Here is a 17361-nt window from a genome sequence, read left to right as displayed (position 1 = left end):
CTCTTTTTTTTTTAACTTTACGTAGTGTAGTATCAAAACCTTGCATGTAAATGCAAAAATGTCCATTTTATTTATCTCATTCAAAATAACCATATAAAAATATTTATCCATTTGGGATAAGCCCCTTATCTTTTTTTTTCCTACATATTTACAATTCTTTTTCCAGTTATTCAACCTAATTAACATTAATTATTCTAAGTTTTTATTAGCATGTCTAAAACCATTGATTGGAAAGTAAAAACACAAATGTAGCTTTTGAAACCAGTTTTTTTTTTTAACTGAGTTATTAAGTTAAACATTAGATATATTTTTCGACCTTTAAACTTGATTTTATTAGTTACCAATAAAACAGATGTTTATACAGAGAGCTCTTTCAACTTTCACCAATTTAAAAGTTTTTCCAAATTAAAGGATCCAACATATGGCCATCAATTTATATATATTCATTTATATAAAATAAAATATATATATATTTTTTAAACCAATAAGATGAAGAGGATTTTCCACATGAGAGTGGGTGTGTTGCCTAAATAAAATTCAAAAGTTTACTCTCCAAAAGCTAAAGGCCTTTGTGGTACATGCTGATGAAACAAAGGTTAAGATGGCAAAATATCTGAAAATTGGTACAATCAAAGGATTGTTGAGAATCCCAATTTATTTGCGTGGCCACCATATGTACACAATATTTCTACCTTTTGTATGGCAGATTCCAAGGTTTCCTTTAAAAAAAAATGAAACACATATATATATACGTAAACAAAAATAAAATACCCAGAGAAAGATAAAAAGTTTTCATTTCAAGGACATAGGAAAAAACATCCAAGATACCCCTAAAGGGGATTTTGTTTTATAAGTTCAGAATTCCTAAAAATGTTTTTAACAGTCCTGGTTAGTTACTTTCAGGGTGAGGTTTTTTTTTTTTTTTTTTTTTTGCAATTAATGTTGTAAGATTTGTACGTATATAAACCTGGCTGTGGTATAAGATGGAGGCTGGCAATCTGTCATTTCTTTTTCTTTTCTTTTCTTTTCTTTTTTTTTTCTTTTTTTGAAAGTTCTATTCCCCATTCTAAGGTCGGGTTCTCAAAATAAAATTGCTAGTAAGTTTTCCCACAGGGACAACTATATGGCATGAAGTATTTGCCTCTACCAATCCTGCAAGTTTCTCTGTCACTGGAGAAAGCTGCTACCAGCCAGGAGGAGGGTCCCAATTTTGGAGTTGAAAGGTTCCTCATAAGAGTTTTACTTTTATCCTGAAAAATTCAGTAGAGGTAACCAAATTGAGGAAAACATTAGACCAGCCTCTTACCTAACCACTCAGTCCTGAACCCAGTGTCTTTCAACTTGGACCAACTCGGGACGTCTCCACTGGGTGAGTACTTTCCTGGTATGTTTCCACCAGCCCCACTTTGGACGTCTCCTCAAGTTGGGTGTTTCCTGTTATCTTTCAACCAGGCCCCACCCAGCATGTCTCCACTGGGTGGGTAATTTTCCCCCCAGTATCTTTCAACTGGAGGGCCAGGTACCTGGATACACTGCCAAATAAAACTCAGGATCATCAACCAATATGGGAGATCCTAGAACCAGAAGAGACTCACTCAAATTCATCTGGACTCCCCGAGGAGGCAGACGGGCACAAAGGGCCACTGCTGGTACCAAGGCTCCAGTTCCTCGGAGAGTTCAGCTGGAGAGAAGTCTGCTCTGGGTCCTTTCATGGTTTCCAAAACTTTTGACTGAAATACATGTGCAGCCTAAAAGTTAAGAGTTATGATTTATTTGGCAGGAGGACTTGACCTGGGATGACAGCCTCTCAGATCTCTCTGAGGGACTGCTCAGAAGAGGTTCGGGAGGAAATAGGATATAGAGGAGCTTTACAACAAAGACCGGGAAGTTGGAACAATAAAAGATTGCTTGTTATCTAAAGAAAGCCAGGTATGTCAAGTTCAAGAATTTAGTGCTTTTCTATGTATGGGAGGAAGCAAACATTTGGACTCACTGAATTCCTTCTTTAGACAAACACCTAGCTATCTAGGGCTAATATCCTGTCCTTTCTTATTCTGAGTCTGCTCAGAGGGCACCGTTGTGAGTGGCTGCAGAGGCTGGGCTGCAGGCCTGTCCTTGCTGGGGTGTGTTGGCAGCCGCTGATGACTTGGTTTCAGCATTCTTTGTTTACTGACATGGTTGCAGTATTTTCATTCACATTGTAATAATTTCTTTCACAGACTGACTATGGATAATCTGCAACCTTGGAAAGCAACCGAGATGGAATTACTGCAGGTACCTTCTACTTTAATAAGCTGCGTGCAAACATAAACATGGAGGAAGGATACAAAATGATTTGGTGGTGTAGGGAAGGCTTTCTGCACATTACAGGAGAAGGCAAGGCAGATTTCCTCTCCTTTGTGGGCAGGGACGTGATTCCACCTTTCTTTTCTGTAGTGGTTTCTGAGAACAATTTATGGTAATTAACCAACATTGACAAAAGTTGGAACACAATGCATTTAAGAGCTGGCCAGCTGGAAATTGTGTATTGGACAGGTGGATTTCATAGGCAAGTGATCAGGTGGATGGGAGAGAGATGAAGCCCACGTCTGGGCCCAGATTCAGGTTTAAATCGCCATTTCCTCACCATAGGGCCTTGGAATAGAATGTAACCTCTCTTAACCTGTTGGTGATTCTGTGAAATGCGCATGATAATACTCTTTTGTTCCTGGGATTGTTGTAAGTTGTAAAGAGTATTAGAGCACACATGAAGCACTTAACACACTGGCACTTAGCAGTGTTCACTGTGTGCGGCCGCCCCGCTTCGCGTGTGTCAGAGCCGTAAAGACAGCATGTGTCTGTTGAGGGCGCACTGGTGGCCCCTTGAATACGTTGTGAATTTGGTGATTTCTATTAATCCTTGTAACTCTGTGTGCCATGGGCAGTTATTTTCATGGACAGATGAGGAATCTCAGGGTAAAGAAGACTGTGTAATTTGCCCAAAGTCAGACCATAATTTTGGGTGCAGGTGCCTCGATTTGGCATGGGCCCCTGGGCCTTCTACCCTCTTCGTTAAGCACCAGAGCCAGATGTGGGGTCGACTGTCACCCAGCACAGAATATCCAGCAGGTAGCAAGACACACCTGGCCCTGTGCTCCTTGAGGAAAACTCCGGAGGGGAGGCAGTTACAAAAGTGATAAACATAAAAACAGATGACTGCAAACTGTGATCAGCTCTGAGAAGGAAAGGAACAGGCCTCGCAGTGCAGCGCTGGGATCTTTCTCGTCGGGGCTGCTCTGGGGGCGTTCATCTCAGCTAAACAAGCTCTGCTGCTGCACCAAGGCAGGAAGGCAGGGTGCTTGTGACCAGGTAGACTGGGCCTCGTTGATCATTCTCATTCCCCATTAAGTGGCAGCTGTCACAGTCACTTACCTAGTAAACAGATGTTGGCCATAATCATCATGCATTTTGCTAGGTAGTTTTATTGGCCCCACCTTTGAGATGAGGTCATTGAAGCTGGGAAATTTGCTGCATGCCCGTGATCACCATGGAAATAACCCCGCTTGTCTTTCAACTTAGACTGGTGTGGCTCTCATGCCCCAGCCCTGTGAATGGCATCATGTAGCTTCTCCCAAGTGGCCCAAATGACTGACATTGATTTTCTTAATTCATAGGAAATGGTATGTGACAATAGGAGAAAAAGATAGTAAGAAATTTTTTGGAAAAATAGAAAAAAACCATTTCTTCCCCAGCTGGGGAAGCGTACCCTGTGTCACTCACCCCACTCACTGTCTGGCACCTCCTCCCTTCTGACTCCGTGTTCAGAAGCCACTCTGAGCCTTTGAAGAACATTTTGCCTCATGACACTCTTGACTAGGACCTGCGACCTCTCTGTCCCTGGTTAACTCTCTCTTCAAAGTCATTTAAATTTTATGCAGGCTCATCTGCTCAGATGTAAGAATAGCCTCTTTAAAACGTCTTGATGCAGCCCCTTAATGAAGATCTTGAGAAGGAAACCTAGCCAAAAGCAGGGTAGTATGCACATAGTGACCGTAAACTCAGCACTTTGTGAAGTTCAGAATCAGTTGGGTGGGAGACTCAGGAAAGACTTTTTTAAGGTAGCAAGGGTAAAGTGAAAGGACGCAGGCTGTGTGAGACTGAAACATCTCGGTCCCAACCAGCAAGGCACCTGCGTTCACGATGGTGTGTGGGGAGTGCAGAGTTCTCACAAAGAAAGAAGTGGTGGGATCGGAGGGAGGACAGTTAGGTTTTTACTGGGGAAGGAAAATGTGGGCTGAACATTTCCTGGTTGAACAAGAGGACTGTGACATGATGTGCTTGTATTTTGGAGAGAAGGGTTTTGTGGGGATAGGCCTAGGGAGAACTCTCTCTGGCTGGGGAGTCAGCACAACAGAGAACCACAGAGAACTGAGCAGACCCCAGGCCCCTGCTGGGGGAGGGGCTGCCCGCCAATTCGAGCCCTGGGGGCTGCTTCTGTCCCTTAGCTGGGTCCTCAGAGCTCCCTTCAAAATCCAGTCCTGTTGATACAAAAAAAACATGGGGCATGAGAAGGGCTGTGCCCCAGGCTTTGGTTAAGCCCCTGGAATGTGCCCCGTCCGATGTGGGTCCTTGGTTTCATGCAGGAAAGAATTCAAAACCAAGCCACTGTTGAGTAAAGGTAGATTTATTCAGATAGATACATTGAAAAGCAAGAGAAACACCACGAGGTTTTGGGGTTTGATGCTCAGATTAAAAGTAGGTACTGGGATATCAAAATTGTAGAATAGATAAACAAGATTATACTGTACAGCACAGGGAAATTTACACAAAGTGTTATGGTAACTAACAGAGAAAAAAGTGTGAAAATGAGTGTTAATATGTGCATGTATGACTGAAAAATTGTGCTGAATACTGGAATTTGATACAACATTGTGAAATGATTATAAATCAATAAAAAATATAAAAAAAAAAGAATGTGAGGAAGTTTTTAAGGAATGGTTCCAGATATAAAACCCTTTCTGAGCATTTTCTCTATTTTGTGTGAAATGCATTTTTACTTGAAATTTGACTATAGTTGATCTTAATTCTTTTAAATATGGCAGGGTTTTTTATTTTTTTCAATTTCTTCTTTCTCTTTTTTTTTGTTTTTTTTGAGCATGAAATCTGTTAGAACTATGGCTAAAACGTAAACAAAGCGTTGCTGAATTTTAAGTGTCATCTGTTGGCTGTAATGCTTAGAAAACGTCTGTATTTTGAAATAAAAATCTTTAATGCTAACTAAAAAAAAAAGCAGGTACACACTCCACAGACAGAGTGTGGGCCTTCTCCAAAGAGGGAGAGGGAGGGGTGCCCGCGAGGTGGTGCTGTGTTGCTGGTTTTCATGGGCTTGGTGGTTTCATATGCTAATAAGTAGAAGGACCTGCCTAGGGGCAAGGGGTTGGAATTCCCAGGGAGTTGGCCATTTCCCACCATTTGACCTTTTTTGGCTAGCCTTGGGACTGCCATGATGCCTGGGGTTGTGTTATTCACCATGTTACTATTGCAGTGGGTGTAAAATGATGCTCAAGTTCTGCTAGAAGTTAAATCTCTTCATCCTGAGCCTCAAGGCCTATTGGGGGTTGAATGCTTCACCATTTTGATGTTAATTACTGTGGCCTTCCTTGAATGGCTGTGCTCTGGCCCCTTCCATCCTGTCTCACTGTGGTGACACAGAGAGAGCAAAGGCCAGGCCCTGCTTGTGCTCCTGCATTTAACAGGGGGAGGGGTGGTGTGGGCTGAGGATGACTCTGAGTGGTGAGAAGGATGTTTCAGATTTTCCCACGTGGGACATGGGGACTTGCCAGCAGCCACCGCAGATTTATCTCACGGGCATTATCGCTTGTGTCACTCATCTTTTTCTATTTTTTTTTTTTAAGTATTTAATCGAAATTTAATATCAGATATCTTTCATAAAGAAATTTCTCTTTTCCTTTTCTTTGGGGCTCTTTTTGGGGGTTAGGCAATTAGGTGTATTTATCTGTTAGTGGAGGCCCTGGGGCTTGACCCCAAAACCCCGTGCATGCTAAGCACTCGCTCTACCACTGAGCTCTACCACCACCTCATCATCTTTTTCTTTTTGCTTTAGCTGCCAAGAATCTTACAGCTGAATTTCTAGTCGGCCTTTAACACTTACCCTGACTTCATGGTATCCATTTTTATGACTTTACCTCCCCCTGGTTTCATTTAAGTATTGAATCTCCTTTTTCTCTTCACTGTCACTTTTGTCTTTTTGTTGTTATGGTTGTTAAGCTGTGTTTAAAAAATTGTTTAAATTCTCTTTTAGCAGGAAGTTGAAAGTAAATATATATGTAAACAAATTTATCACACTTAAATGCTTTTATACATTCTAAGCTGTTTAGTAGTTACTTAAAAATCGAATGGAATATTAAAGGGAAAACATTTTAAAATCACTTTTTTAATTTTTTATAAAGGTATAGCTGATTTACAATATGATATAAGTATCAGGGTTTTAAATAGATGCACAATTTTTAATGTTATGCTCCTTTTATAGTTTTTGTAAAACATTGGCTATATTCCCTGTGTTGTAAGATACATCCCTGTAGTGTGTTTATGTTACATGGAGAAGTTTGTATAAGAAAGCTGGTTATCGCAGAGTCTGGGGCGTGGCTGTGTCTGACCCAGGTTCACGCTCACCCTGCCTGTCAGAGCCCAGGCCCTCACTCCTGCCTGCAGGGCCGCAAGTGGAGGCAGGTCTCATCAGCGCTGGCACCACCCCCTGAGTGGCAGTGACAGCAGTGACTGTCTGTGGACATGCAAATTGTTGTTCCAGGAGCTTTACATGCATTTCTGCATTTAATAATTAAAGCCCTCCTGTGAGGAATCGTTTTATGTTTTTAATGAATAATACATTTTATTTTGATTTTGATAGAATTCAAACCTCCGGAAAATTTATAGGAATAGTACAATAAACGCTTAGATACAGTTCACCTAAAAGGGCACAATTAGCCCTTTTGTGTCTGGCTTTTTTTAGCATAAAGTTTGAAGGTTCATCCATGTTGTAGCCTGAATCAGTACTTTATTCTTTGGTTTGATAATATCCTTTTTCTTTTTGTTCGTTTTTGGTCTATTTAAACATATTTTAATTGAAGTCTAGTCAGTTTATAATGCTGCATCAGTTTCTTGTGTACAACACAACACTTCAGTTATATAGGAACATACCTGTATTCATTTTCACATTCTTTTTAAACATAATTTACTATAAGATACTAAATATATTTTCCTGTGCTATACAGTATAAATTTGCCGTTTATTCTATACATAGTCGGTATCTGCAAATCTTGAACTCCCAATTTATTCCTTCCCATACCCTCTCCCCTCTGGTAACCATAGTTTGGTTTCTATGTCTCTGTGTCTGTTTCTGTTCTGTAGATAACTTTATCTTTTTGTTTGTTGGTTGTTTTATTTTTTTTTAGATTCCACATGTGAGCGATCTCATATGGTATTTTTCTTTCTCTTTCTGGCTTACTTCACTTTGAATGTCATTCTCCAAGTCCATACATGCTGCTGCAAATGGCATTAATTTATTATTTTTTTATGGATGAATAGTAGTCTAATGTACAAATATACTACAACCTCTTTATCCAGTCATCTGTCAGTGGACATTTAGGTTATTTCCATGTCTTGCTATTGTAAATAGTGCTGCTCTGAACATTGGGGTGTAGGTGTCTTTTTGAATTAGGGTTACTTCTGGATATAAGCCCAGGAGTGGGATTTCTGGGTCATATGAGAGGTCAATTTTTTGTCTTTTGAGGAACATCTATAGTGTTTTCCACAATGGCTCCACCAAACTGCATTCTCACCACACTGTAGGAGCGTTCCCTATTCTCCACAGCCTCTCCAGCATTTATTGTTTGTGAACTTCTGAATGATGGCTATTCTGACTGGTGAGAGGTGATACTTGATTGCAGTTTTGATTTGCATTTCTCTGATAATGATATTGAGCATTTTTTCATGTGCCTATTGGCCATTTGTATGTTTTCATTGGAGAAATGTTTGTTTAGGTCTTCTGCCCATTTCTGGATTGAATTGTTTGTTTTTCTTTCTTATCAAGTGTAAAAGGTGTTTACGTATTCTGGGAATTAGGCCCTTGTCAGTTTAATTCATTGCAAATATTTTCTTCCATTCCATAGGTTGTTTTTTTTTTTGCTTACTGTTTCCTTTGCTGTTCAAAAGCTTGTAAGTTTAATTAGATCCCACTTATATATATTTGCTTGTATTTCTATTGCTTGAGTAGACTGCTCTAGGAGAACATTGCTGAGATGTATGTCAGATGATTTGCCTATCTTTTCGTCTAAGAGGTTTATAGCGTCTTGTCTACATATTTAAGTCTTTAAGCCATTTTGAATTTATTTTTGTGTATGCTGTGAAGGAGTAGTCTAACTTCATTGATTTACATGCAGCTGTCCAGTTTTCCCTACACCATTTGCTGAAGAGGCTATCTTTATTCTATTGTATGTTCTCACCTCCTTTGTCAAAGATTCAAAGACCAAAACTTTGTGGGACTATGCTTGGTAATTTTGTTTATACATTCATTGATGGATGGATATTGTTTGTAACTTTTGGCTACTATGAATATTGATGTACAAGTTTTTTGTGAGAATATGTTTTCATTCTTTTGGCTGTAGAGTTGGCCCACCTTATGTGTAGTTTCCACTTCATGGATCCAGATGGCTGATTGTAAAGAGACTCGAACATCCTTGGATTATGGTATCCAGGGTGGGGGTTCCAGAAATCAACCCCCCGAGGATACTGAGGGATGGCTCAATATGTAGGAGGGGAATTGCTGAGCCATATAACTCTAAACTTTTGAGGAAACACCAGACTTCTGCAAAGAAGCTGCACCATTGTCCCTTTCCAATGGCCACATATAAGGTATCTCTTCCTCCTGAACGACACTTGTTATTGTCCATGTTTGATTATAACCATCCTATTGGGTGTAAAATGAGATCGCATTTTGATACTGATTTGGCTAGTGATGCTGAACATCTTTTCATATGCTTATTGGACATTTGTGTATCTATTTAAATCCTTGGCAAATTTAAAAATTGGGTCGATTTTCTTTGTCTTGTTCAGTTGTAAGCATTTGTTATATATCCTGGATACTACTCTCTTATTAGATATATGCTTTGCAAAATTTTTCTCCTATTCTGCAGATTCTCATTTCACTTTAGTTTTCTTAAACATTAAAACAATTTCTTTATAGGGGAGGTAATTAGATGTATTGATTTATTTTATTTTTCTTGCTAAGCACGCACTCTATCCCTTAGAAACAACCTTCCCCTGTAATTTCACTTTCTTGATGATGTCCTTTGTAAGAAAAAGGTTTTAACTTTGATGAAGTCCAGCTTATCTGCCTTTATCTTCTGTCACTTCTGCTCTTGGTATTGTATCTAGGAAACCAAAACCTATCCTAGGACCACAAAGATTTATACTGTGTCTTCTTTTAGAAAGTTTATAGGTTTAGTTATTATGTTTCTGTCTGTGATCCATTTTGAATTAATTTTTATTTGTTATATACATTATGGGGGGTCCAGATTCCATATTCATTCTTTTGCCTGCAGATACCCAGCTGTCCTTGCACCATTTGTTGAATAGACTATTCTTTCAATGGAGTGTTGTTGGCACTCTTGTGGAAAACTGACTGTAAATGTAAGTTTTTCCCCTCTGGGTTTTATTGTGTCTCATTGACTTATTTATCAAAACTTATGCCAGCACTCTACTGACTTGAGTACTGTAGCTTTTTAGTAAACTTTAAAGTGAGTCCTCCAACTTTGTTCTTCTTTTTCAAGATTGTTTTGTCTGTCCTGGTCCCCTTGCACTTCCATATGAATTTTGGTATCAGTTTTTCAATTTTTGAAAAGAATTCAGCTGGAATTTTGATAGCGATTCCACTGAATTTGTAGATCACTTTGGGGAGTCTTAACATTTTTAACAATATTGTCTACTATTCCATGAACATGGGATGCCTTCCATATATGTAAATCTTTTAAAGTTTTCTTCGGTGATACTTCAAAATGTTCAATGTACAAATCTTGTAAATTTTTGTTAAATGTATCTCTCATTTTATTTTTAATGCTGTTGTAAATGGAAAGGCTATGCTTCTTCAGGCGGACTGTATATCAATTTGTTTATTTCTAGGATTCCTACACAACAAATACCCTAGGTTTAAATTTGCTACATAAATCTATCCACATCTCTTCCCAACCCTGTGTTATAAGAAACCAAGACCCAAGTTAGGCTACATGAACACCTATGTGGAAGTGAGAAATGAGAAATGAGACCCTTGTGTGGGGCTTTGTGTAGATGATACTGACAGCTTATTCAGGATGGCTTTATCTTAATTTCTTTTAAACAACTCTTCCGGTGTATTTAGTCAGATACATTAAGAACATGCCCTTTTGATGTGCAGAGGAGCTAAGATTATCATTTTCAAATAATTTCTAGTGAGAGTGTTGTACTTGAAACCCAATTTGCATCAATCTTTGAAGATTTATGTTTCAGGAGCTTTGACTAAACTACACATGTTTATTCAATAATGACAACTAAATGCTCAAGCAACATGTAAGAGTTTGAGCAAACTGCCCCCCGCCCCATAGTGCTGGTTGGCTGCAGCTGTAAATGGAATCAGCGCTTACCTCTCCCTGTACGCTTGTGCTGATCTGCTCAAAGGGTTTCATCCAACAGTTTGTCTGTAGTCTGTTGGACAAAGCCATAAAACGTTGATTTAAGTTTGCTGGAATGGAATATATTCTTATTAATATTAAGTAAGCACATATTGAGCGCTTACTGTATGGTGGAATTGTCCCTCAGCCTCACATGAATATTATTTCTCTTAAAACCTCACATATTTCCTTGTTATTCTCACTTTACAGATAAGGAGACTGAGAATTAGGTCTTCTCTCTTTTGGGGGGAGCTCATTATCAATGACTGGAAGTTGTGAGGAAAAAGATATTGATTCATCCTGAAAAAACATTTTTTTGAGAGTCAGCAATGAAGAGGGTGACCACTGAAGAAGGTGATCATTGTTCGAGTGAGATGAGCCCCAGGTTGTACGGAGTCAGCATCCTTGTCTTGGTCATGGCCAGTGTAGAGCTGCGTTGTGGGTGAGGTGGCGTGGCCATGCAGGGAACGAGGATGCCGGGCCATTGGGCTGTTCTCAGGCCCAGTGGGGCTTTCTCTTAAGGGCAGTGGACCGTCATTGACAGATTTTAATTAGGGGAGTAGGGTGCTCTCATAGATCACTTTTGTATTGTAGAATGCTGGGAAACATTTAGAAGGCTCGGCAGGAGGTGATGTGATGAGTCAGAGTAGGGTGGCTGCGAGGTGTAGCAGTGTTCAATTTTCAAGTGGTTTTCAGTCCCATGTTTGTGGCTTAGTAGCCGTTTCACTTTGGATGACGCACTCAAGGAAGTGAAACAATTTATCTAATCAATTAAAGCAGTGACGTACCGACTTCCCAGGACTGCTGTGGAGATCCAGTGAGATAACGTGTTCACAGTGTGCAGCATGGACCCCAGCACAAAGTCAGTGCTGAGTGAGTTCCAGTGAGTACCTGGTAGGTCAGGTGTGGGTGGTGGGGCTCGGTGACTGAGGAAATCTGGGCCCTGAAGGATGGGTCCAGTCACATCTGTGAGTGATGGGCCTGAGCTGGGAGAGGCAGAGAGACCTTGCCCCCCAACCAGTGGCCCTGGGCAGGACGGCTATGGGAGGAGATCCATGAAGTCAGCTCTTTGCAGGTGGAGTTGGAGGTGCCCTTGAGACATCTAAGTGCAATGTCACGAGCTCAAAGAGGAGGTCTGGGCTCAGGCTGTGCATTTTCCTATAATCTCAATCACTGAGGACGCCGAGGTATTGATCACTGAACGTGAAGACATACTTTACAGGACAAGTGAATAGTAGTATCATCTCTGTCATGAAAGCTCACGTCTCTTTACTCATCACCCACTTTCCTAATTGGGTACTTACAGGGCGGTTCTTCACCGCCCTCCCCTGGGCTCTGGCTCCACATTAAAGAGCTGGTGGGCCTCCCTCTTTTCCAGAAGAAGACACATTTAGCTGGTAGCCTTCTGTACCTTGCCAGACGTAGAATTTCAGTTTGTTGTTTTAATTCTATTTTCTGTTGGCCATCTCCTGACAAGAGAGAAGTTCTACCTCATGGTCATGTTTCAATTAGCTGTTACTGAGAATTGCTGCTCTGATCCATTATGTATGTATTTTATTAACTTTGTAGAGTATTTCTCATTTTTCTGCCTTTGCCCTTTAATTTTGTATACCATTTCAAGGTTCTATCCTATTTGGGGCCTTATTTTTTTAATTAAAGAGTATCTGTTAGTTAAGAAAAGAAAAGCAAAGAAAAAATGCACATGATACCTAAATTTAGAAAATATCTAGTGTGTTTCCTGTCTCGGCAATGGAGTGATATAGAAACTCGTTAAAACCTTCATTACATAAGTTCCTTAAAATGCTGATTAAGAAATAAAACCTTCCTTCCTCATCTTTCCAGCTGCACAGCTAATTGCCAAGAAAGTGAGGGGAAATACTCAGAATCCAAGACAAACAAGAAAGGGATTCTGGGAAGTAAGCGAGCATTAGAAGTGCTTGGGGGGCCGTTTGGCTCCTGAGCTGGGTTTCAAATGCCCTGACAGGAGGGCAGGAGTTGAGCCCCAAGCCTCTCACAATGGGATTTGAGTGGCTGATCTTATGTAAGGCCAAGCAGATCCTGAGAAGCCTGGTTTACTAAAGGGTGAACTAAGAAAAAAAAATTCCTCAAGGCAAGAAAGTAAGGAAAGTCAATTTTGTTGGGAGAGGGGAAAATAACAAATCCAAAGTAGGGATTTAATTTAAAGCTGTTCTGGCATGAGAGTGACCACAAACTCCTGGCAGAAAAAAACAGCTACTCCTGGAATGAGAAATTGTGTTTTGAATGGATCAGTGAACCGCCATTCCGAAAAAGGCCTCCAGAGTCTTGTGGATCAAGATACTGGACCGCAAACACCTCTCTTCCAAAGTCTCATTCAAATAACCAGAAAGGTTTTAAAGGAAAGAAGCCATAATCATAGTTCTATTTATTGACATTACTGTATGCTAGGAATTCAGAGGTGACTATGGAGTCACCTCTTTTATGGACCTCACTTTCTGTTTGGGGAGACAAACTGACATAGTTGGGGAGCTTGGTGGAGGGAGTTGTTAGTCTGTTGCAATTAGCTAGGAAAGGAGATTAAGAAATCAGTGAAGAGTGGGTGAACTTTTTAGCTGAGGAGAGTCTTGTTCAGTTGGCTTTTAATTGCAGGCTCGATGAGTTTTCACTGGAGGGAACAGATCTTATGGAGGATGGACTTAGCTCAAGCCTCTTTAGAATGGACAAGTGAACCTGGACAAAGACAGTCAAATCTGTGCAGACATTGAAGTTCACTTGAATGAGCTCCATCCCTGAGCCAAAAATAGGACAAATATTCAGCACTCCTTGAGGACAGAGGAGTGGTTTTTAAGGTTCTCCAAGAATGAATCCCAGGGAACTCTGATGGCCAGTTGTCAAACTGTGACTTTGTTCTTTGGACGGTGTACCCACCAAGTGTATTGGAATTTTATAGGTTTCCATTTCTCTTTAATTCATGTCAGGTGATGAGGACGTGGTCACAAGCATTTGACACCTTGTCGAGGTGACTTTGGGTACCTGCCTAGAAGCGCAGGCACAGCTGAGGATGCATCATACGTCTTGCCGCCCTTCCCGTTCCCTGGCTCCGTGATCACGGCAGAGTGGTTCCTTGTTGACCTGTCCGTCTCCTCTGTGACATCATAACCCATGAAAATATTGGAGCATATTAACTTGGCTTTGTTAAAGTCAAAGAACAGATCTAATATGGAGTCAGATTTGTTCTTTCCTACTTCAGTAGTACCATGGAGAAGGCACTTTGGGCAGCTTTTTATAGGGTCCTGGAGGCTTTCTCTCTCAGCCTCTGGGCGCCTCTATAACAAACTCTTCATAGATATCTGGCTTGCTGGAAATCACTCCGACTCTTTTGCCCTGAAAATGTGTTCTGTTTATAACCCATCCCTACACCTTGGAAAAAACTCAATAAAAACTCAGTGGGTTTTACACAAACCAAGGGCAGGGGTGAGGGATAGCATGTTACAATTTTATAAAATTAATAATAATAATAATAATAATAATAATAATAATAATAATAATAATAATAATAATAATAATGGAATACTTAAAACAGCACTGGGCACATAGGAGAGAGTCAATAAATGGTTCCTGGCTTAAATCAAAAGTGATGGTTCAGTGATTCCATGGCTGCTGTATTTGCTGTGCTAGTTACTCCTTTGCTCCATTACAATTTTTTTTACTGAAAAAGAAATACATGCATGTGGTTAAAAAAATTCAAACAGAGCACAAAAATACACAAGTGAAAGAAGTTTTCCCTCATCCTCTGTTCTTTCAGCCCTCCCTGGAGATGCCACTGTTTACTAATCTTTGTGTGATTTTCCAGATATGCTATGCACATTCCCACCTATGTATGTGAATTCCTTTAAAGTTTTAGTTATATTTAACTTAAAGTGATGTAAATACTGAAGTGGCTTCTTCCCCGGTAACAGAAAAGAACAAATCTGTCTCCATATTAGATCTATTCCTTTGATTTTAACCCTGTGCTCTGCCTCCTAGGCTTCATCTTGCTTGTATAAAAATGTTGCCTAGAGCCTGAAATATACAGGAGAGCCTATTCTGAAGGCTCTGCCCTTTAAGGATATTTAACACTTTTTCATTCATAAAAAGATTACAAGTTGCAGAATAGAAAATAACGTTTGTTTTGCTGGAGGTTTACAGAGATTTGACCCAGGCAGATAGCTGCAAGAACAAAGGATTCTAAAAACAAAGAATTCCTACACCAAGAAGTTTGCTACAACTAAGCACGTAGGAAAGGAGCCTGAATTCTGACTTGGGGAGATGGTTTTCCAGGACATTAGTTTGCCATCTAGGTCTAAAGAAACTTGCTATTCCATGCCCCAACACCTGGTCTCCGAAATTATTGGCCTGTCCTAAACTGAGGAGAATGAATTTGGACTCGGTAACACTCCTATCTACCTAGCAAGCTGGGCACTGGGACTGAGGACATCTTTCCCACACCCAGGGAACTGCTGTGAGCCCTTGATGGTTCCACTAGGGTGGGGTGTGGTTTACCCAGGAGGGATAGGGACTATGCACCAACACTGAGGCAGTCTGCTCTGTCTGGGGCTCTGATCTACCTCCCGCTCCCCACCAGCCCAACAACTGGGACAGTGGAGCCAAGGCAGAGATCGTGCCTGCCTGTTTCCCAGCGTGTAAAAGCTGAATATGTACTCTTCCCAAGGTAGTTCTGAGCGACAACACCTTCGGGCGCTTGGTTCCCAGAGCAACAGAAAACCCAGCTCTGCGTGGGGGCAACGGGTGTGATCCCTGTAGGGGTTCTGCAGAGGCCTTGGCTGGAGGGCTGGACCAGGGAGGTAAAACTTGAGCTGCGGGCCTTGAAGTGTTAGAGAAGGGTACAGAGGCAGGACTGCCTCCTCCTTTGTGGTGCCCCCAGAGGTAAAGATTTTTCTCCCCATCTCCGCTACTCCCCTCCCCTCTCCAGATCCCTCCCTTCTCTCTGCACCTCCTGTCCATCTGTTTCACTCCACTTTCCCCTCCTCTCCTCCTTCTCCCATCTTATCCCTCCATTGCTGCCCCAGCTTTTCTCGCAGAACCAAGAGGATCCCTGGTCCTCCTGCGCATGCGAAGTCGGTGCACGCTGGACCGCCGGGTTGGAAGCCCCAGCTCCAAGCCGGGGATCGGCCCCAAAGGCTTCTCAACTCTGTCTCCCTGTAGGCTTTGGCTCCTTCCAGAAGCCTGGGCCTCTTGCTGTGGAAGTGCAAGTTGGGGGTCTCCCGGGAAAGGGGTCAGGCGGCTGCGGGAGGGCGGTCTGCGTGTCACAGCACGCGAGGGCATGAGTCAGCGTGTGTTCAGCTGAATTCATTGGACCAGGCACCTCTGACCGCACCACCTGCCCCGGCGCCCCGGCCACAGCTGCCCAGGGCCAGGTGTGCAACTGCCGCCTCTCGCCCCAGCCGGGCTCCCTTCAGTCCGCGGCTGGCGTCCCCTTCCCCTCTCCCGCTCGTGAGTCCTCTCCTCCCGGGCTTCCTCTCCTCGGCTGCCGGCCCGTCCCTGCCCCTGGGAGGGCTGTGTCCCGGGCAGGCGGGGTCTGTGGACCCAAACGGGGGCGGCCGGCTGGGGCTGGAGCTGGCCTCCGAGCGGGGCTGCAGCCCGCGTCCACACACCGCCACTTTCCCTGCCCCGCGACCCCGGGGCTCCCCTCCTCTCCCTTTCCCGCTCCCTGAGGACAAGCTCAGCAGCGTGGGTGCTGCTCCCCGGGCTGAGAGTCTCCAGCTGTAAAGCCCAGCTTCTCCTGGTGGAGTCAGGAAAAGGGAGCGCCAGTGCTGAGCGAGCTTCCTTCTCCTCCCTCAGTGTTTCTGCTCCAGGTAAGTACCTTGAACACTTTCAGTTTTTATGATGGCGGTGCTTGTTGATGACACGTGTTTTTGTAGTGAGAGGGATTACAGTGTTGAAAGCAGGGCTTTGTTCAGTTAGAAATGAACTGAAGGCATGAGGCTGCGACAACCTCCTTCCTTCCCTCTCCCAGAGTGAAACATGTGACCGCTGATTTTAGGAATACAGTTACAGTCCCTAAGTAGTCCAGCCCAGCTAGTATGTGTTAACAGGAACAGCACCACCAGAGGCGTTGAAGACCTAGGGACATTGCAGTCCTAAAGAGCTCCTGGCACAGTTTGGTTTGTTTTGGTTTTTTCTTTTTCTTAAATTGTGGGGCAGACTAGTTGTATAGAGTGAAAAATAAGTGTCAAGAAATATTTTTTCATATAACAGCTTTATTGTGATATTCTTCACACACTGTGAAGTCCATCCATTTAAATGGTACAATTCAGCAGCGTTTAGCATATTCACAGTGGTGCAACCATTATTATTCTAGAACGTTTTCATCACTTCAGAAAGAACAGTGGAAATGAATGACCTAACTACCCTTCCCCAGTGGTGGTTCTAAAGAAGTTTCTTGGCTGTTCCTGACCCTAAATTAACTTGTTACATTCCATGAAATATCTGGTTGGTATTCTAATCAGAATTGCATTGAAACTGTCTATCAAGACAGGAAGAATTAATGTCTTTATGGCTTAAACTTCTTCTACGCATGAATAAATCTGGGATCCTATCTTTTCATCTGTCCAGAGCCTGGCCCATGGGAAGTCCTCACTAATTTTGGGGCTTGTGAATGATGAGATTCTATACATCGTTA

General features: G+C 42.0%; 2 long non-coding RNA genes across 3 annotated transcripts in view; both read left to right on the top strand.

Annotated features, from left to right (window-relative positions):
- Positions 1-17361, top strand: part of LOC135320642 (uncharacterized) — a 68864-nt gene that overhangs the window by 16348 nt on the left and 35155 nt on the right. The gene's annotated exons all lie outside the window — the stretch shown is intronic.
- Positions 1206-15857, top strand: LOC135320643 (uncharacterized). 2 transcript variants are annotated; one of them, XR_010379899.1, is made up of 4 exons: positions 1206-1369; positions 1781-1929; positions 2220-2274; positions 15652-15857. It is a non-coding gene; the product is annotated as an uncharacterized LOC135320643 (long non-coding RNA). The 2 variants fall into 2 exon arrangements; XR_010379898.1 differs by lacking the exon at positions 1206-1369 and having other exon boundaries at positions 1587-1929.

This window comes from Camelus dromedarius, unplaced genomic scaffold, assembly GCF_036321535.1.
Source record: "Camelus dromedarius isolate mCamDro1 unplaced genomic scaffold, mCamDro1.pat HAP1_SCAFFOLD_4, whole genome shotgun sequence".
In the NCBI taxonomy this organism is placed as follows: Eukaryota; Metazoa; Chordata; class Mammalia; order Artiodactyla; family Camelidae; genus Camelus; species Camelus dromedarius.
The sequence above is the reverse complement of the archived record's forward strand: the minus strand, read 5'-3'. Positions and strand labels throughout refer to the sequence as shown.